This window comes from Vidua macroura, chromosome Z (genome assembly GCF_024509145.1).
Source record: "Vidua macroura isolate BioBank_ID:100142 chromosome Z, ASM2450914v1, whole genome shotgun sequence".
In the NCBI taxonomy this organism is placed as follows: Eukaryota; Metazoa; Chordata; class Aves; order Passeriformes; family Viduidae; genus Vidua; species Vidua macroura.
Genome location: NC_071611.1, coordinates 11,847,065 through 11,860,571, shown reverse-complemented (window position 1 = coordinate 11,860,571; position 13,507 = coordinate 11,847,065). Strand labels below are relative to the sequence as shown.

Below are 13,507 nucleotides of genomic sequence, written 5' to 3'. Positions count from 1 at the left end.
CTTGTGCGATTTACAGGATCTTTAAAAGTATTTAGATTATTTCAGCAAACTAATAACCTGGCTAATTTGATGAATCTGTATGAAGGCACATAAAAACAAAACTTATATGTAGATGAACTACATTATAAATTACATGCACATGAACTGCATTATAAATAGCAGTCCAGGAATGGCACAGAATTTAGTATCTCTCATAATAGTTTACTAGGTGAGTGGACTAGGGTGTGCTCATAGGAAGGTTTCTGTCAGCTCCTTTGGGCACAGTTATACAACAGAACCAGTCATTCAGTGTGAGCAGGATGAGGTACTCACTACAACTGACTACCTTCTTTTAGTACTGGAGCAAATGAAAAGCAGCTGTTGGGTATCTGCTTCAAAGATGTCCCAAAGGCATAGAAGCAGCATCCTGCACTTTACATACAATATCCAACACCTTTCTGCTTATAACCCTTGTTATACTGGTTCTGGAGTCTTATAGCATGACACTTAATACTGCAGCCCCTACTATGAGAAATTACTTGACTTTTTAGATTACAAATACTAAGACTTCACTGCATTTGTAGAGGAAACCTCCTTACTAGAGAGACTATACTTTGTAATGGAATTGGGAAATGTGCATCATGGTGTACTTAAGTCCCAACTTAAGTGATTCCTTTATATCTCTCTCATACAAGATTTTTTGTATTTTATACTCGCTGTGGTGTTTCTGTGTTTTTATTTCCATGTTTTGGTGGATTTTGGACAGTTTAATCAGTACAAAGAAAATTCACCTCAAGTGGTTCATTTATAGCAGTAGCTATAAAGGTGATTTCAAGAATTCTCTTCTGTGTTTATATTCAAATCTATCTCCTGTATGCAACTCGTACTCTTTAAAATTCAGTAACCAAAGGGTCATTAAAACCAGAGTTCTTTGCCCACCCCTTAGTTCACTGTCTTCACAACAGTGTCTAGCTTAAGGACACTGTAAGGGTACAAAAAAGTATGCAAAAGATGCATAAAGGTAAATATTTTACACTTCCCAGACTGCTAAAGCAATTTTACCATCTTCCTTGCAGTATAGGAATCTTATGTACTTTACATGTTGTATTCTTTATGGTCATAAGTCATGTCATCTGTCTAACTGAAGATCCTCTACTCCTTTACTTGTGCTTTGTTACATTTGCCATTCCAAACTTTCTCTCCAACTCTGTCCAGGGAATTGCAGATTTATAGATAATATAGATATATATCTATAGACATATGCCCCTTTATACTTGCAGCTTAAAACTACTGAAACTTTAATATTTGTCAGTTTCTACTACTGTTTCACTCTTGGAAAAGTTTTCTGGTCTTTTCTAAATACTGGGCTAATTTCCAGGCTCAGGTATATACCAGCAGTAATCAAGAATAAGTCATAAATAAAATCAGAATTTGGCTTGCTGCCATGAAAAAATAATTCTGCATACCACCTAACACTTTCAATTTGTTATTTTCTAAAGCATTAAAGATTAATGTTATGAAAAAGAAAATGTGGTTATAACCTAGCCAATTCTTTCTTACATGGAAGAGTGCCACTGCACAATGGTTGCTTTCAGGCTTGCTGAGCAGGGTTTTCTCACACGCAAAACAATAAGGGATATAAAAGATGAAGAGAAAGCACTTCTCAAATACAAGCTTTCATCAGGATTTTTTTCCTGGGGACATGTCATGGTGGTGTTAAATAAGGTGAAGCATATTGCATGGTTGAAAATACCTTATATCAAATCATGCAACCTTCAATATGTGCTTCTGTATCAGCAGTGGCTCACTGGGGGATTATAGCAACTTTTTATTCTGTGCAAATAGTAGAGAGTTAATACTACTAACTTTAGACAATGAGTTAAGCTGGCAAGGAGCAGAATCAGAAGAACCAAATAGCTTTACTGGAAATACAGTTTAACTGGAAAACACCTATGAAATCACTGTCGTCCACTTCATACCTCTTCATGATGATTTGCTTTCCTAAGTACAATTCTATTGTTTCTTTCAGTATGTGCAGTGTTTAATTAGAATTTAAGGCTAAAAGGCTATATGCCTCTTTAGGAATATTTTCTCAGCTCTGCACAAACTTGTCTTTGTCTTATATTGCCCAGTTACTATTACCTGGATTTTTTATTCTACCCTAGGTAATTAACCTTCTTAAAATAAACTTTAAGTCTTTCCCCCTTTTTGAACTCTGTTGTACACTGTTTGACAAGTAGATCAATAAACATTAGGTAGTCTCTGCATTGCACGAACTTCTAAATGTATTTAACTCATTACAGTTTAAATCACTTTTCCTTTTGCTTTTGAAGTGGCACATGCTATTATTTACATGTAAATTTCTGATACTGATTCTTTCTTGCCTGTGTATTTCAGCTGATATCTTGTGTAATGAAAATCATCTTCTCCATATTCACTCTCCAATTCAAAAAAAAAAAAAAGGGGGTAAAAGAAAATAAGAATAGTGGTTGGCCTCCTCCTTCATGATTTTTAGTTTCCAATATATCCTACACTGTAACATACAAGTTTCAGTATCACATAATGACTCAGGTTGAAAGGGACCACAGGGGATCATCTGGTCCAACCTCCCTATTCAAGCAGGGTCATCCTAGAGCACATTCCACAGGATTGCATTCAGATAGTTCTTGAATATCTACCATGAGGGAGACTCCACAACCTTTCTGGGCAGCCTGTTCCAGTGTTTGGTCACCTATACAGTAAATTTCTTCCTCGTGTTCAGGTGGAACTCCCCATGCATCAGTTTCTGACCATTGCCTCTTCTGCTATTGCTTGGCACCACCAAGGAGACCTGGATCCATCCTCCTGGCACCCTCCCTTCAGATACTCACAGGCATTGAAGAGGTCCTCTCTCAGTCATCTTTTCTCAAGGCTGAGCAGGACCAGCTCCCTCAGCCTTTCCCCATAAGTGAGATGTTCCAGTTCCCTACCACCTTCTTAGCCTTCCTCTGGACCCACTGCAGGACCTCCATGTCTCTACAAGAGAGACAGAACTGAGGAGCCCAGAACGACACAGCACTCCAGATATGCCTCACCTGGGTTGAGTAGAGGGGCAGGATCACCTCCCCTGACTTTCTGGCAATGTTCTTACTAATGGAGCCCAGGACACCATTGGCCTTCATGGCCACCAGGACACACTGCTGGCTCATGGCCAGCTTGTTGTCCATCAGGACCCCCAGGTCCTTCTCCGCAGAGCCACTTTCCAGCAGGTTGATCATCTGGGCTTATTCCTCCCCAGGTGCAGTAACACTTGAATTTTCAAATCCTGAATTTGCCTTTACAGACTACCAGATGGTTTATCTCTGCCCATCTCTCCACCCTGTCAAGGCCCTTCTGAAGGGCTGCACAGCACTCTGGGGTGTTGGCAACTGCTCCCAGCTTTATGCTGTCAATGACCTGCTGAAGAGGCCTCTATCCCTTGTCTGAGTCACTGCTGAACAAGTTGAACAGCACTGGGCCCAGTGTTGACCCTTGTGGAACACCCCTAGTGGCAGGCCCCCAGTTACACTCTGTGACAACAAACACAACCCTTTGGGATCTGCCATTCACCCAGTTCTTAGTCCACCTCACTGCCCACTCATGTAGTCTGTACTTCCTGAGCTTGGTGGTGGGTTGTTATGGTCAATGGTGTCTAAAGCCTTGCTGAAGTCCAGGTAGGCAACATCCACTGCTCTTCCCTCATCCATCCAGGTAGTTGTCCCATCACAGAAAGCAATTAGGTTGCTTAGGTATGATTTTCCTTATGTCAATCTTCCAGCTTTAGGATAAGCACCCTAAATATCAGCTCACAATTACAAAAAATTGAAAGAGGTGATAGCACTGCTGTATTCTTCTCCTAGTCCCTTTTGTTATTTCATCCTCCTATTAAAGTTTCTCATCCACTGTTCCACCTTAAACAGTATTTCCCGATTAAGGTTGGAATTGCCAACTTTTAGTGTATCTTGTGAGACTACTATTCCATGTTTTCTATAGCATAGAATGCCATAGAAATTCAATCTTGAATGAACACTGGAGTACAGCTTGCAGCCGTTACAGCAGTAAAAATATTGCCATTTATTTTTTTGCCAGTTCTTTTCTCCTGTCCACACTAGTTTTTGTGGCTGTGATAAAGCAGTAGTTTAATGTCCATATACTAATGGACTTATTTGTAAATCATCAACATGTATGGAAATACATAGTCAAAAGAAATCTTCTGGTGCTGAATATTAATTTATTAATAGTATTTCGGGTTTTGTTTGTAACAAACTCTTGTTTAACTCTTTGATTTGAGCAACCTGGTCTAGTGGAATGTGCCTCTATCCATGGCAGGTGACTATAGGACCATATAGTCTTTAAGGTCCTTTTCAATCCACACCATTATGTGATTCCATGATTGTCCTATTTGAAGAAGAAATGGATTGCAAAGGAAACTCATAGCAAAACTATTTAAAAATTCAAACTGAAATGTAATTTTTGAATGGTTCTGAATCAATGCAAATAGAGTACTTCTGTGGTTTTAAAAATGTTAGGAAGATGTTACAGCAGATGTTAATATGATTTGTGCTAAAGCAACATGTTGTTAAGAAGGGCCCTGGCTTTTGCCCCAGTTATAGGCTTTATAGATTTCCTGTTTCCTTTTAATAAGACAAAAGTACGGTGAAGGGATAGCTCTACAGCAAAATGCTTCACGGTTTAACAGTTATGGTCAATAACTAACAAACCAACCACACTGATTTTTTTTTAAAAGAATGGTCTTACTAAACTCTTGAATTTTTAGCACTTGTTCACCCAGGTTTTACAGAGGGTACCCAAACATTTTTCTTGCATTAAAATCATTCTTATTGGATCATAATGTAAGTTAAAGCTATGGATTGTTGACACTTGCTATTTCTTGTTAGTTATGCCTTATCTTGCAATTATATTTCTGGATGTACATAATAATTACATATTGGTAGATGGCAACATCTACCATATACTTGGTATCAAGTATACAAGTGAAATGCACATTTTTGTTGAGATACAGTAAATTAGTAGGTATTGGCAGTGAGAATGATCTATTAAATACAAAAATCTCATTCAAACATAAATGATTTGGAGAAAAAATAGGAAAGGCGTATAATTTTCTTCAGTACTTAATAGAGTTCAGTAGTGAATCTGTTAGACTAGTTTCAAAACTGGTGTTAAATATTAGTCCCACAAACAAAATGTTGCTGTATAAATATTAGAGTTTGAGGCTTACTCCTTGGTTGTTTTTTTATCTGAAGATAGAGATTCTTGTATGTGTTTTACTATAAGTGCAGAAAATATAACTGATTGAACGGAGAGTTGAATTCGATTTGAGAAATAATTTGAAGAAAGCATAGCAGCTACCTTAAGATATGTACTTATTATTGTACAAGGAAATCACACTTTGAATAATAGGCACTTCCCCTCAAGAAAATTGGTTTGTTTGTTTTTCTTTTTTTTTTTTACGTTGGCAAGGTTGCAGATTGGAAGATGAAATGATCTTTTGAAAGTTCTTAAAAATGTAATTGGGTATAGGTCAACAATATAAATTTTTTCATGTCTTCTGTAATGATAACAAGCACAGTAAGAAAGTTTTTGAATATGAATCACCAGTGCTGAGGTTTTATGAAATTATTTGTTGTACTGACAACATTGCATCCCATTTTCTTAGAAGAAGGGATTTAGGAAAATATAAAAATGTACTTAAACAATATGTATGGTACTACAGCATGCATAAAAGTCATATGAATCATGAAGATAAACAAATCAAGAGAGTCTTTGTCTTTATGTTCTTGACTCTTTGAAAAATGCTTTAGGTAAGGACTATCCACCTGAAAGTTCTTCTAGATAGATCATAGTATACAGAGAATTTGGTATTTTGTTTGTAACAAGCTATAAAAAAGTTCTAAGGTCAGTTATTATTTAAATAGATAGTGTTGACCTAAAGAAGGTCATTGGCATAAAATGGCCTTGTAATTTACTCACACATTCCTATAAATTGCTCCTAAGATATGCAAAATGAGACACAACAGGGGTGTATTTTAGTTTCTAAAATAGTTCAAAAAGTTCAAGAAAATCACTTATATAAAAAAATATATCATTAAAGGTCAGTAAATACCGAAATTTATTAGAGAGTTCTTCAAGTTCAGGCATGGTTTAGTCTTGTAATTTTAGAAGTTTTGATGTAGGTTTCTTCTGCATTGCATATGATTGCTGATTTAGAGAAAACCAAAGACATTAGAGATTTGAGTAGTATTGTTATACAGTATTGTGTCATCATATTCTAAAACTGGGCAACATGCTGCCTCAGGTAATATGCGCACGTAGCACGGAGTAACTTGGTGTCTAGGCTGAATGTAGGTAGTAATTTTTAAAATTTAGATCTGAAAAGCATTGGCCATAGTATTTTAGTGCCTCTGTTGTTCTAATTTCTAAAAGCAAAGTTTTAAACAGAGTTTTGGGAGTCTCCATTAATTGAATAATTAAAGAAAAAATGCTTTTGAGTTTCTCAGCTGGAACCCTGAGTCTACATTAAGGATGAGAAGGATGGTTTTAGTTTAATGATCTCTTGAAACACTGGCTTGCCTCCCGAGTTACAAGCCAGATTTTCACAAGTGTCCTGTTTTTCTTCAGACTACCTTCCAGTGTCATACAGCTCAGAGGTAAGGTACTTGTAGCAGTATAGTAAATCTGCACAAGTTCAAAAAGTTGAAGTGCATTTGAAACAAATGTTCAATTTCTGAAATAATAGTGGACTGGATTCCATGTGTTTGTTCATTAGAGTCTCTCTTAAGTTTAATAAATCTCAAGTAGTCATTTTCATTCCCTTTTCCTATTAACTGCACTGCTGAACACAAAAGCTGTGTTATGTGCAGAATGACTGAGCTTATCCATTCTAGAAAGGAATTATGTTTGGTATCTAGAGAACAATAACAGTTTGCTGCCTGACTGATCAATGCTGGATCAAGTTCACATTCCCAAGCTCCCACTCTCCCACCTACGTACACAGAAAGTGGAAACATAGAGGATAGGCCCTCTTTTACACAGAAATATTGAACTTAGACTTGCCTAATAAGGACACAGCTGGGCTTGCATAGCAATAAACACAGGTTTTAATTATTGCTTGTAAAAACATCAGAAGAAAATCACAGAAGTTAGCAACCAATTAATTTTTAGCTTGTTCATTGTTTTCTTTACTCAATGGAAACAAACCATAAAGGTTGAAAATATTTTTCATGCTACATTGCCAGAAAATTTTTCGGTATTAGTGTATAATTAGGAAAGAGTAGCCTTGGAGATATCTGAAACCTCTCCAGTTTCAAGTTCTGTTTAAATAATTTTAGTGAATTGGAGCCAGGCTATGAAATAACAAGAAGTGAAATGCTACTCCAGGAAACAATATCTGAGATCTTTTTAGTTCAGAAAGATAAAGAATTGGGCCTGAAACTAAGGTAAAAATCTTATGTGACAGGAACAAGTTGCTATATACCCTCCAGAATGGTCTATGATTTTTAAAAGAACACACATTTTATTTCCTGGAAATTTTCCCTAGGCTTTTAAAAAAATCTTGTTTGTGACTGGAAGGAGTGAATATGTGGGGAAAATGTATTGCAGCACACACTCTGTATGTGAAATCCATGCAGCCCTCTGTGTGCTGACCAAAAACTGTCACCTGTGCATTCAGGTGTAGTGATTCTGTCAGAAACTCAAAGTGATCCTGAGGGTTCAAATGCTGCTGCATTTCTGTATTTCTACCTGGCTAGACTTGAGGATGGAAGTTCTTGCTTTTGAGCCCTATGCTTTTTTTCAGACACTGCAGAAATGCTGAGCTACTGAATATTTCTTGAGAGCAGATGGTAACTAAGTTTGTGTAACAATCTTCATTCCATCTCCATCAGTTCATTGTCTTCCACACAAGTCAGTAGGACCAATGTCAAGATATTTCGCAGTTTGCAGTACTTTCCTCATCTCCTTTTGACTTAGCCATGCTTTAGAGTTAGACTGAAGACAGATATTGATCACTTGCTCTTTAATAATGAAAAATAGGTGATTTTTCTAAAACTTATTCCATCTCCATAAAGAAGGAACACTTTATCTATTCTGTCTACTCCCTTCTAAAGTCAAAGAGGAATTTAAATGCTGAAATGAGAATGTCTGGAGAAAGGTAGGTTCGAAAAGTCGGTTGGCTGACAGTTAGTACATGTCATGGTTCAGTTTACGGTTCATTGTCCTTAACATTTGGGTAAACAGTATATCATGCCCAGAGGGCTAGAGAACTTTTGTTTTGAATATGTTTCATTAGGAAAGTTGTCAGAAGTATTTTTGACTACTTAAATGGATCAGTAAAACTCAAATTTCAATACCTCTGGAAGGTGTATTTTATTTCTTCAACAAGAAATTCAACAAACAAGCAAGGTTCTACCAAGTAATATTTGGGCCTTAGCCACATACTCTCCCAGTTACTGCAAAAAATTAACTCTTGGCTGAAACTAGGACATTATCCACCCATTATTCTTTACCATTTATGTCACACCCAGATGCTACATCTTCCAACTGTATACACATACAAAGCACAGGTATCATTTCTGTAGTCAACACCCATTGCTTCAAGTTGTCTGTTGAGTTCATTTAGTCCATAATTGTGGGTTCCATCCATCCTAGATGTCTTTCAAGGCAGGAGAGCTGGTGTACTGTTGGGGTTGCAATCTGCATCAGGAGCTCATGACTGCTGGAGCAGTCCATACTCGTTGTTCGTGGTAGTTCTGGCATACACTGGCAGTTTCAGCAACCAATATTATACAATTCAATATTACACACTCTCCTCACCCCAAAATCAAATCCCCTTGAAAGTGCACATCACCTTTCCTGGTCCCTCTGCATTACCCACCAAGTGCACTCAGGTCCTTGAGCAAAAATAATCCCAAGGATGGGTTTCCCTTTGCTTGAGGCAGGACTAATCCAAACTGTATTCCCTAAAACTTTTCTTGTATGCATTATAGGGACTTTATCCCCTTCTACAGTACATGAAGGTTTTGATTGGGCAGGGGCAGCTGTACTGGAAGAGCCTGGGGTGTTAACTAAACCAGGCTGCCTTAGCTAAACGTAGAGCCCAGCGGTTGAAGGTCCCACCACCCATTGCTTTCAATGTGGTTTTTAACAGTCCATTTTAACAGCTCAATATTCCCAGAGGCTGGTGAGTGACAAGGAATATCATACAGCCACTTGATACTGTGTTCCTTGGCCTGGCTGTCCAGGAGGTTGTTTTGGAAACGAGTCCCATTGTCTGACTCATTTCTCTCAGGGGTGCCAGGTCACCACAGGACTTGCTTTCCAAGGCCCAGAATGGTGTTCCAGGCAGTGTGTGAGGCTTTGACCATCGTCCATCATAGCACAGAGGTTTTTCTTGGCCTGCTTGATCCCAGCACGTTTCACAGTTATGGACAACCTGGGATATAGAGCCCATGGGTAAGCCCATCCCTCGACCACAAGCCCATCTGGGTGTTGCATCTCTTCCCTGATGAGGCATCATGGGCCCACCAAGCCAGAAATAATTCACTCTTATGTTGCCAGTCCAGATCCTCCTGAGACATTTTAGTCTTGGCAGCTCAATCCACCCACCCATTCTTGTGACGTTCTTCAGCAGCCCAACTCTTGGGCACATGTGCCTCTCATGATGAACTTTTACAGCCAACTTCTCTACCCAGGCAGTGACATCTTGCCACAGTTCAGCAGCTCAGGTGGGTTTTGTCTCTGCATTTCCAACTGGTCTTTTTTCATCCTTCCAGCCGCCTCCACAGAGCATTTGACACCATCCACAAGTCAGTGCAGAGGTAGAGCACTGGCCACTTCTTTCATTCAGCAATATCTAAAGCCAGCTGGGCAGTTGTCAGCTCTGCAACATGACTTGATCCACCTTGTCACTCAATTGCTTCTGTGACTCTCTGCATTTGGCTCCATACAGCTGCTTTCCATTTTCGATGTATCCCTACAATACGGCAGGAACTGTCAGTGAAGAAAGTGTATTGCTTTTCATTTTCAGGTAGCTGGCTATATTGTGGGAGCTCCTCAGCACGTCACCTTTTCCTCCTCCACTGATGATGGTCTGAAATTTTTGTCTTCAGGACAGTTAGTGATTAATTCCAAGACTCCTGAGTGACTGGGGTTCAAAAGCTTGTTGTTGTTCAGGACTCCACTTGAAATAATTTTTCTGTATCACATGATAAGAGAGGGTTTACTATCTGCCTGTAGTCAGGAATATGCATCTTGCAAAATCCCTCAGCACCTAGGAATGCCTAGGTGTTTCCTTTTTGCTGGTCAGTGATGACTGTTGGTTTAAGACTGTTTAAGGGGGACACTCTAAAATGAGCTAGTTTTAATCAATCCCTTTCTACCAATAAGGAGAAACAAATATTAATAGTTGTTACAAGTGAAAATATAATCGTTTACTAAAAAACTGAAATAGCAATGGGTAAAAAATAACAGTAATAGTCACTAGTTGGATAGTTACAAAGTTGGTGAAATCTCATGGACTACCCAGCAACAAAGAGAAACTCAAAATCGTGGCATATCCCCTTCCCCAAAACGGCACTGGCATGGGTGACTGCTGTAGGGAAACAGAGGGCAGAGGGTGGCCACCCTCCCCACCCTGGGGGGTAGGCAGCAGCTCCATTGGCAAATGCAGCTGGCAAACTCTGGCAGCTGGGACTCAGCTAGGGGGTAGAACACGTGGGGGGCCTTGGCCTTGCTGGTGGCAGCAGACAGCAGTACAGTTGGCAGGGGCGCCTCTCACGCACCCCTTTTTGCCTCAGCCAGACACTTCTGGTGGGCTGGGGTGGCTGCACGGAGCAGGGCTGCTCTGCTCCTCTGGGCGTGCAGGCAAGTGTTGCAAAATTCACCCTGAAACAGGTTTTGATTGTGAAATGAAGCTGCTTGAGTTGCTGCTGTTGCAAGTAGAGGCAAGAAAAAGCCAAGAGGCAAGCTAAGCAGCCAGAGAGAGGCAAGGAGACTGTCTGAGTGCCTTCACTTCAAAAGGTCCTGGGACAACCCCAGCCCTTGCCCTGTCATTCTGTTTGCCAGCCACATGATCTTATAGAGACAGTAATGATTTTTTGGCACAGAGAGGTATGGACTACAGTAACATTTTGGGTTACTCAGGACAGAGACATAGCTGCTACTTTGCTAACCATGTCCATTGGACTTTAATGATGACCATCTTGCCATTTTACTCCTAAATACTGAATTTTCTGGGCAGATCCCTTGACCTTACTTTGCTTTGTGGCAAAACTAACCTTCAAGAGGATTTGGATTATCTTCACCCCTTTCCCAAAAACTTCCTCTGCTGTGTGTGGAGCCTCACCCAGTGCAGTCTGGATCAATCCATGACAAGTAGTGGGGCTGTGTTTCCACCCCTGGGGCTGTTGATTCCAAGTGCACACCCCTCCAGCTGAAAGCAAACTGTAGTCTAACTAAACCTCTGCTGCTAAAAGAATGGAGAAAAGCACATTAGAGGTGTCAGTGGTGGCACCTCTTTGCTGCCTTGGACTCCAGTCCATACTGAAGTTCCAGCAGGTCCAGCACAGCAGTGCTCAGAGGTGTCGTGGCTTCATTCAGGTCATGACAGTCCACTATGAGTTTCCATTCTTCATTGGGCTTACACACTGGCCATATAGGGCTGCTAAAGGGTGAGCAAGGCTTGCTGACCACTCCCTGGGTCTCCAGCTCAAAATCATCTCCTGGGTGGGGACCAGAGAGTTCCACCTGGTGCAGTTTTGCTGACGGTGTAGTGATGTGGTAGCGATCAGCACCTGTTGCTGTTCAACCCTCAGCAGCCCCCAGCAGAAGGGTCCTCTGAGAGACCAGGCAAGGTATTCAGCTGTCTTAATTTCCTCTGTCTCCACAGCAGCTATCCCAAAAACCTAATGACCTTTTGGGTCCTTGGAATACCCTCTCCTAAGGTAATCTATGCCAAGGATCCATGCGGCTGCTGGGCCAGTCACAGTGAGGTGTTTTGCCATTCATTCCCAGCCAGGCTCACTCCAGCTTCCAGTGCAGTCAGCTGTTGGGATTCCCTTGTCAGCCCAGAAATAGAAATTGCTTCTAGCCCTACATATCTTGATGGCATCAGGGTACACTGTGCTCTGGTGTCAACTAAAGCTTTATACCCTTGCATGTCTGATGTACCAGGGCATGGGACCCACACAGTCCAATAGATCTGATTGTCCCTCTCTGCTACCTGGCTGGAGCCAGGGCTCCTCTAGTTCTGGTCATTGTTGTAAATATAAACTGAGGTCCCTTCAAGAGGACCAGAAGTAACACCAGCCCTTCTATTCTGTCTGAGGGAGGACTTGCCCATTGGAAACTGGAGCGGCATTTATCCTTGAAGAACTTCCTGTGCTACTATTCTTCCTTTCAGCTTACATACCTGTGTTGTTAGTGCAGAAATGGGCTTTCCATCCCACTTCCTCATGTCCTCTCTGAGGTAATTCAGGTAAAACCACAGGTTACCTCATGGTGTGATACTCTCTCTCTCTCAAGCTGGGAGGTGCTTGTCGCCAATAGCAGAGATTCTGTTCCCATATTAGTGAGGCATGGGATGTTGCCTCTCTAACTTGCTTGAGACACCTGCATAGTAGTGAGAGCACCTGGTGAAATCAGGATGGGAATATAAAACAAAAAGAGCATTTTAGCACACCCTGAAAATACTATCATATTCTAGATAATGTAATCTAATATGATACAGGAATTATTTCTCTTACATGTTATATAAGATTATTTAGTAACAAGTAATAAACTTATTATTTAGAGATCCCATGGTCATGTGGTCAGAGATATTTTCTTTATCAGATTATTAATCTGATCATGCAACTAAATCGGTGGTTACATTGATTCATCTGTACCTAGGAACTTTCTTCACAAAGCAGAGTTGCCAATGTGTATATGAAGGAAGTATTTGCATAACCACTTTGAAAAAAATATTCCTGCGACAATATATATGAAATCATGTTGCAGTGTACTGAAAGTGTATCCTCAAAGTTATTGTTTCAACAGGTTTTTGTCTCTTGGAGGTAGAGATCATTTCAGGAGGAGCAAGTTTGACTTGAACAGAATTTCTCTGGGGGGATGTTACATTGAAAAACACCAGACACAGCGTGCTGATCTGAAAAGAGTGTCTCTATACCAGCACAGCAACTCTCAGAGGAATTACAACATTTAGATTTATGATATCAATATAAATTAGCATCTTTCCTATAAAATGGATAATGTCAGAAAAATTTGATTCTTCATTTCAGTGGATAAAGCTGTATGCATGAAGACTGCACAAAATCAGTTGGAGAACTTCCTGTTCTAACAGGAGCACATTCTGACCTGGATTTCTTTTTCAGGAATTTTTATGTGGTGCTGATATACTGTTTCTTGCAAGGTGGATGCACCAACCATCTTGTCATTTTCAGATGTAGCCCACTGCCTCCTCTCTGCAAAGTCCTGGTAGCAGTAGCATTTTAAA

The 13,507-nt window shown here is 40.1% G+C and overlaps 1 protein-coding gene across 4 annotated transcripts in view; it reads left to right on the top strand.

Annotated features, from left to right (window-relative positions):
- Positions 1 to 13,507, top strand: part of AOPEP (aminopeptidase O (putative)) — a 196,385-nt gene that overhangs the window by 101,252 nt on the left and 81,626 nt on the right. The gene's annotated exons all lie outside the window — the stretch shown is intronic.